Source organism: Hevea brasiliensis, chromosome 14 (genome assembly GCF_030052815.1).
Source record: "Hevea brasiliensis isolate MT/VB/25A 57/8 chromosome 14, ASM3005281v1, whole genome shotgun sequence".
In the NCBI taxonomy this organism is placed as follows: domain Eukaryota; kingdom Viridiplantae; phylum Streptophyta; class Magnoliopsida; order Malpighiales; family Euphorbiaceae; genus Hevea; species Hevea brasiliensis.
The window spans coordinates 23,409,700-23,418,607 of NC_079506.1; the positions used below are offsets into that span (position 1 = coordinate 23,409,700).

The 8,908-nt window shown below is 34.0% G+C and overlaps 1 pseudogene; it reads right to left on the minus strand.

Moving 5' to 3' along the window:
• Positions 1 to 4,438: 4,438 nt before the first annotated feature.
• On the minus strand, positions 4,439 to 8,206 carry LOC131173260 (zinc finger CCCH domain-containing protein 48-like; annotated as a pseudogene).
• Between the last annotated feature and the right edge of the window lie 702 nt (positions 8,207 to 8,908).

Below are 8,908 nucleotides of genomic sequence, written 5' to 3' on the forward strand. Positions count from 1 at the left end.
GTGAGAATTCGTGAGACTTAGCGAATATGCATTGGAGTTGATGCCAACAGAGGTTCATAAATGCAGAAGGTTTGAGGATGGACTAAATGACAACATTAGGTTGATAGTGACATCTCACCACTTCACAGATTTCTCTCTATTGGTAGCATCAGCCCTTGATGTGGAGAGAGTTAGAAATGAAGAGCAGTCCAGAAAGGATAGGCAACGCAAGAGAGGACCTGGACAGGGCCAGTTTAGTGCACCAGCTACTAGTAGTAAGAAGCATAAGGGTTCACAGAGCCAGACACAAGGCCAGAAGGGCCAGTTTGGAGTATCTATAGCTAGTTCCCCGGGTACACTAATAAGAGAATCAATTTCAGTGCCAGAATGTACCCACTGTGGCAGGATACACAGAGGGGAGTGTCGACTGTTGACTGGTGGATGTTTCAGATGTGGGTCTACGGATCATTTCATACGAAGTTGTCCACAGGGGAGTGCTCCCACTACACTACCACCGACTGAGAGGTCTGCCCCGACAGTGCAAAGGGGTAGAAGAACTGTGAGACCTGAAACAGCTGGTGCATCACAGAGGGCTTCTGAGACTACAGAACGGCCCGAGGCTGGAGTAGCACCCCGTGTGTACGCTATGGCTCGAGAGGAGCCAAATCTGGTAGACATTATCAGAGGTACATTTCCTAATTATAATACCTTTAAGTATGCATTGATAGACCCTAATTATATTCACCCCTATATATACATCGTATCTTCTATTAAAAAGAGGATACCGAGAGATGGGTTAGAAGATGACATGCTTGTCACTAACCCTTTGAACCATAAGGTTATGGTAGATTATCAACCAAAAAGGATCGTATCAAAGATAATAGATGGAAATGTTATATTTATCTAGGAATTTGACTAGGTTAGGATGTCTATTTAGTCACACTTCCTTCATAACAATTGCTCCTCTATGTTTAAACTTGAATTTCAGTTTTTTGAATCACTGAATTTGGGATTATAGAACTCAAGTTATGGTCAAAATACCAAAGGAATAGTATTTTGGGACATTTTCTGGGTTGGCAGTTTCAGTGACCCAACTTGTGCTAACAATTTGAATTGGTTAAAGGCAAAACTGGGTTAAGTGGTCTTCATGAAAAGTGTATCCCTATGTCTAAACTTTCCATGGTTAAAATTTTAGGTCATTTGGACCAGTATAGAGAGAGTTATGACCAAATGAACACGTACTGTTCATTTGGTCATTTTCTGGGTTGGCAGTTTCAGTGACCCAACTTGTGCTAACAATTTGATTTGGTTAAACGCAAAACTGGATTAAGTGGTCTTCATGAAAAGTGTAGCCCTATGTCTAAACTTTCCATGGTTAAAATTTTAGGATTTTTGGACCAGTATAGAGAGAGTTATGACCAAATGAACACGTACTGTTCATTTGGTCATTTTCTGGGTTGGCAGTTTCAGTGACCCAAATTGTGCTAACAATTTGATTTGGTTAAAGGCAAAACTGGGTTAAGTGGTCTTCATGAAAAGTGTAGCCCTATGTCTAAACTTTCCATGGTTAAAATTTTAGGATTTTTGGACCAGTATAGAGAGAGTTATGACCAAATGAACACGTACTGTTCATTTGGTCATTTTCTGGGTTGGGTTGCAGGGAAATCCGAATTTGGGCAGTATTTAGGTCAAGTTTTGGACAGAATTGGGGCATGGTTTCTTCATGGAAAATGGGCTATTTTGGGTCTAGTTTCACCTCCAATTGGCCTCATACCAATTGGGGTCACACAATTTTATTTATGGCCTAAAATGTACACTGTCCTCAACAAACACAACCTGCAGAAAATTGACACTTCCAAAACTCAATCTCCTCCAACTTCCTTACTTCAATTTGCATGTAATACACTTCTATAAGCAACAATCTCATCCCAATAGATCAATTTCAACATTTTACACAAAGTCCCCAACATTTACTCAAACCCTAGTTTTCAAAGTTTCAAATTTACACAATCAAACACCCAAACATTTCAATTAATTACACATTCTCATGGAACCATTTTTCATCACTTAAAAGCAATAAACTTCAAGTTCCATGGCTGCCAAAAATTCAAGGGTTCTTTTCTCTAGATTTTCTTTTTGTTTTAATAGTATTTATGCTTAGCTAAACATGCTTTTCATGTTTAATAAAGAGAAGAAGAGGGATTAGTGCACTAACCTTACTTGAGCTTCCCAAACCTCAACTTTCTTGCTTCTTATGGGTATCTATGGCTTCCTTATGGAGTGGGGAGTATTTTTTGTGAAGGGTGCTAAAGGTTTTGATGGGTAGAAGCTTGGAAAATCAAGCTTGGAAGCTTGACAACAATGGAGGAAATGAGGGAAAGAGAGAGAGAAGAAATGGAGGAAGAAGATGGAAGTGGGTGGGAGTTTGTCCTCTAGTGCCTATTTATATACATTTTTTTTTTTTTTGAATTTTCCTAAGCCTTTTCTTTTCTTTTCTTTTCTTTTCCTTTCTTTTCTTTTCTTTTCTCTTCTCATTTTCCTAATCTATTTCATAAATTTTAATTAATGTTAATTATTTTATTCTCTAATTTTTTTTTATTTTGACATTTAGGTCAAAATTCACCTTTGGGGGTGAAATGACCAAAATGCCCTTAGTAGTGCATATTGGGTTATTTTTATTACTTTTGGTATCAATTTATAAATTCTCTAAACTTTAATTTATTTTTTTTTTCTACATTTTTCCTATATTTTCTTAACATTTATTTCTTCAATTTATGTCTCCTCACTATAGTTTAGGTGTAGTTCCAGATATTTTGACTGTCCGAGCAGACATGAGTCGTCAGAACAGTAAATGTACAGACTACCTATGGTGAGGGCGTTACACGTGGTGTTTCACCCTCTTATGCAAATGGAGCTAATCCACACTTAGATTAAGGGTGAACATTAAATAAAGTCCTCGAATAATAGCGATGTCAAAATTCAAAATTTTCACCATATAGATAAAATTTGCATGAAATATTTAAAATATTTAAAATCTCATTCCCAATTTTTACATTTAAATCTCCCTCTACAAACACTAAAGGTGCCTTAGAAAATTATTATACAAATTAGTGATTGTTTTGCTTTTGTATCAATCCTTTATCTTTTCATTAAATACATATAACTAAATAGGATTTTTGAGTTCAATATGTTAGATAATTGGGTAATTTATAAGGGCATTTAATTATAACTACAAATCTGTTCATATTTTTAATGTAAAATGATTTAATTATTTAGTTTGGTGTTAGTTGAGTGGCCGAAGGAATATTATTCACTAGCAAATTCATATTCGAATTTTTACTCTTTCAATTTCTTAAAAAAAAATTAAAATAATAAATAAATAAGTTAATTCATAAATTTGAATTTAGTATTGGTGGCAATCATTGTTGGTGGATTATGTTCGTATTGATATGAAAGCGATACAAATACGATTAAGGATCAATATATACAAACACGCCACAATTAAACACGAACGTGACTTTTTAAATATATATATTACAAGATACAACACAATTAACATTAAGTTATATTGAATTATTTTAACATGATATGATCTATTTAGTACAATTTTAAACGATACAATATAACTTATTTAATATGTTTTGATATGATTCAATGCTTTTATTTTTATAAAATAATATATAACATGAAATTTACACATTAATTTTAATCACACATAAATTTAATAATATATAAAATATAGAATCTAACATTAAACAAACAACATTTTAATATTAAGCTAATTAATAATTTAACAAATAAAAATAAAACAACAAATACTTATAAGACAATATAATTTTTAACTTGTAATATAAATTTCTAAATTATATCTATTTTAATAAAAAAATAAAAATTAATTATAGTAAGGCTCTGCTGTAATAAACAATTAGATTTATATTTCTTAATTAATCATTTAAAAAAATCTGCATCATACTGAACAAGGGTGAGCAGCAAAGTTTTCATATTATACCAAATTATTAAGCACAGATATCTACAATTAAAGGAGATGACAACAAAGCTGCAATTGACTAGTCTTAGACTATTGGATAGTAACATGAATGCATAAGGCAGAAGGCTAACAGTTTTGGCCAATTAATTTGGCTCCAAGATAGACAAATCACAGTATGCCTGTCAGCCTTGTTTAATTAGTGTTTCCTCCAATTTGTACTCATCTTTGATTCTATTCATACCGAGAGGCAGTAATAATCCTCTAAATAAGGTAATTTGAGATAATAATTAGGTTGAGTGTAATCATTATTTACAAACTGTGCAACTCTTACTACTATGGTTTTTCTTTTCTTTAAGAAATTCATTCTCTTAGTATTAATAACAAGTTCTCCTATTTTGAATCACTAATACTAAACAAAATACCAAAAAACAATTACTCATTTTGTGATAAAAATGATAAAATACTAAAAAGTGAATGAAAGTAAAATCAACATAAAAGGCAGCAATATGATATTTTATTTGGCAGCAATAAGAAAAAAAAAAGAACCAAAAAGAAAACATTGAAATTAAGAAAATAAAATTTGGACCGCACCCGAAGGCTGCCTACGTACCTCCTAAGGAGGAGGATCAGGTCCACGTAGTTCTCAAGTTAATCTCTATTTAAGAACTGAGTACAAAGTACATAGATACTATGCTACTTGTAGAACTCTTCCATGTGATTCAGCCAACTTCCAAACATTAAGCAATCCTGTTCCATCACCAGTGAAAAAAAGACCACCAGGACCTGTCTCGATCGTTTTTACTTCTCCCTTCGAAAAAATCCTGCCCCTCTCGTTGAATCTGAAAAAGAAAATGATAATTTTTGTAAGTTAATGCCGAAACTAAAAGATTTGTTAACCACAAGTAGATTACTATTGGTTATTTAGTGTACTTACGATGGTAGATCATATAGGTAAATAGAGTTGTCGTTGCAAGAGCAAAATAAAACCGGTTTGTCTTCTACATCATGCATCCCGAACAAAGCAATAGCACCCTATTACATACAATTTTGTCGTCCATCAGTCAAGTCGTTGCACAGTTAAAAAAATTCTCATCCAACAAAAGCATAAATAAAAACTATGAAACACATTCCATAAGACCATCTATAAGGTAATAACATATGTTTGGTTCAAAGAAATCCAACCCCAAGTTCCGAGAAACAAAAAGTTCATACTTCAAAACGCACAACAACATGCACTTGAAAATTGGAGATTATTCAACTTACATGCTCCTTCTCATGTGTATAGATCACCTCTATGTTGCCCTCTTTTGTAGAGGCCCAGACTTTTATTGTCCGGTCTAATGAACAAGACAACAAATACTCATCCCAGCATATAAGGGACATCACAGCATCGACATGACCATTCAGCGTGTGAATACACTGTAAAGTATCGAGTTCCCACGCCTGGGCAAAAAAAAAAAAGAGTATGAGAGGGGACACATAAAAACAAAAATATCCTTCTCATGCAAAAGAAGAATTAAAAAGGGAAAATAATAATAATAATAATAATAATAATAATAATAATAATAATAATAATAATAAAATCCTATGAACTATTTAGATATTAGATATGGGAAGAGAACATGAAGAATAACCACTATAAGAAATAAAATTGCTTCCAAATATCGCTAGGATGCACTATTAATATACAAATTCAATTAAAAACGAAAAAAAAAATTATGGCGCCTCAGAACTTCTGTGAATTGAACACCGACAAGATACGTATGTGGGCTTCAAAAGTTTAAATAATACAATTCACTGCCTTAATACAAGTGCTAGAGAGTGTTTAATCCCATGTTTAGCAAGGTGTAGGGCTAAACCACTGCACCAAATGTGTCTCCCCCCCCCCCCCCCTCTTTCTTCTGTTCAACCAAAAATAAAAAAAGAATATAGAAATTGGTGTAAAATACCAGTATCAAAGCTAAACAGTAAGGTTACAAAAATTACCCTTATTGTACTGTCCATGGAACCAGAGTAAAGCCAATCCCTTCCAATAGTTAAGCATATCACAGCACCAGTATGGCCTTTCAAAGATGTGGCATGTTCAAAAGGATTTGGGTTTTCTGTACTCCTTTCCATGCCAAAATGGAACCATCCTACAAACCCAAAAAAGAAAAGGATCGGAATACTTCATTTTTTAAGATCAAATGTGCAGTATAACAATTAAACACGAACATTCCAACAAATGGTGCCCTACATCAGTGCCTTACAATTAAATTTAAGAAGGGCAAATAATAACGTTGCACCAAAAATAATGCATCAACTCTAAACTTCCACATCATGCAACAATTATTAGAAGAAAAAGAAAGAACCTTCTTGTTCCACCATTACCTGTGCCCCCGCAAAAAGCGTATCAGAAGAAACAGTCATAGCATAAACTTGCCCAACTGGTCCATTAAGATTATAGTCAGCAGCTGTCTCGATGTTCCACGCCTGCAAAATCACATACAAAACCACCCTAGCTCAAAAGCTGAAACTAACCCAGCTCAATAAAGCACTCCAAGCAAGATATGATCTAACCTTAACAACATTTGGCAAGCCTACAAATATCCATGGGCCTTCACTGATTAAAGACCCAATTTCATCACCAAGATTTATCACCCTTGTGGACTGACCAGTATGACAATCCCAAACATGTACTGTTCCATCACTGCTTCCTGAATAAAGCTTATCAGATCCTGAAGGAAGTGCCACCCCACAGACAGCCTAGCATAAGAAAACTCATCAATGAAATTCATCCAATCATACATAGGTTTACACGTTAAGCAATTGTGCACATAATTTTGTCTACATGTAAAAGTAAACACACAATAGATCCTGCATCATAAACAGAAAAGGAAGAAGAAGAAGAAGTTCAACAAAATGATTACCTGAGTGTGTCCCTTGAGGTTTGCCAGCAGTGAAAACCAATCCCCACGAAACCATGAATGCAAGAACTGGCACCCATCACCTTTAATACAACTGCCTGACATCCAGTAATCACACGCCTTATTTGAGCTCTTGTTAACGGTTTTATCTTCAGAAGCATCGGAGCACTTGCTGGACGCTCCTATCTCCTCCATATTTCCCGAATCTGTGCTGGTGCAGGAAATGGAGCTCTCCTCAATACTTTTATATTCAGACACACCACCTCCAGTAGCTGAAGCCAAAGAATTACTAGGATTGGGGCGCTTCCTAGGCAGATGCTTATCATCATGATTGGAACTCTTCTGAACAGTTTTAGCTTCAGATCCTGCCATTGAATTGCCTAGGCCGTAGCTAGACCTCCTCATCGACTGTCCCTCCAGTAAAACATTGGATTCCTTAGAGGTTCTGCGGTAAACATTAGGAGGTAGTGATTCTCTGTGCATGAACCTACACGGGTTTCTATTACACTTTCCCCGCATCCAGAAGCGACAAACAATGTTGCTATGCGCAGCTCCTCCTCCAAGTCGTCTATGAACGGCCTCAGCTCCCATGCTAAAAGGACAAAACACGATAGCAGAATGAACAAGTTGAACCATACAATCTTTGGCGATTCAGTTTTGTCTGACGCGATCAAAACTAAAACCCTAATCGGAGTCAGAGAAAGCATAGCAAAAGATCCCAATATAAAGCTGTTCATCTCTTATTTGCAAATGCTTACGCTTCAGAAATAAACTGATTCCCCACAATAAACCTTAATAAAAATGGTAAAGAAAGATCCAGCCAGATAAACCATATAATATCCACACACTGATAAGGCAACCAAATCCTCATATCTCTACACTGTCAAAATCCACCAATTGTAGTCTGTAACTAGTTATAATCTAGAATCTTGAAATCCAATCGCCGATCCTCCAGCAAAAGCAAACGAAAATAAAAGAAAGTCTAAGAATGAAACCCTAAATATCCACCAAAGACAAGCAAATAAACTGGATTTGATCATCATCGCAACAGATTCCTCGGCGATCATAGCTTCTTGGTGATCCATAAAAGGATGATGATGATAAAGAAACCCTAAAATGATTGTGATGAACAGATTGCAAACCTTATTATGTAAAAGAACACAGAAGATCGATCAAGCTTCCGAAGTATTCTTGTTGATCGATCGGGAGATCACAAAAGAGAGACCACGACGCGACGGTGAACAGGTAAAACGAAAGATGCGTAGGTATTACGTTTGGAAAAAGCGGGACAATTTTGCGTTTGAGTTTATTTATAATGGACCTCCGCCTAATTCTAATCCAGTTGATTAGGGATTTTTTTATTCAAAGATATCCCTTCTTCAACAATTATCTTCAGAATTAATCCTTATCTTATAGATAATATATAAAAAAAATAATCCTCATTTTGCAATTAAAAATCAAAGTAAAAATAAAACATTAAATAATTACAAAAATTAAATTTAAATGATTTTATATGTAATTTATTTATAAATTTTTAAAATATACTCATTTTTTTATTATTAATTTATAGAGATTTTATCTTCCAAACTCTAATTGGTTATAAGCTAAATTTTAAAAAAATAAATTAATAAAATTAAAAATATCTTATTTTATCAATAATTATCTTTAGCAAATATGAGAAGATCCTCATCTTATAAATAAAAAAAATAAAAATAAGAGTAAAAATAAAGTAATTAATTTAAATAATTATAAAAAATACTAAAGCTAAATGATTGCTTCTAATTTTTTAAAATTTCTTATTACCGTAGTTAAAATTAAAAGCATTGTTTGGATTAGAGATTTGAGATAATTAATAAAAATTTCAATGATTACTTTAAACTAGTTTCGTAAATGTACTCTTCAACCCTTTGAATTACTGCATTTCAAAAAGTTGTAAAATTAGAACTGTTGTCAATCAGTTGTTGCTGTTTTAAGATAAAAATGCGCTGTACCCTTTCTCCTAATATATTTCTACATTATTAGGAATGTATGTTAC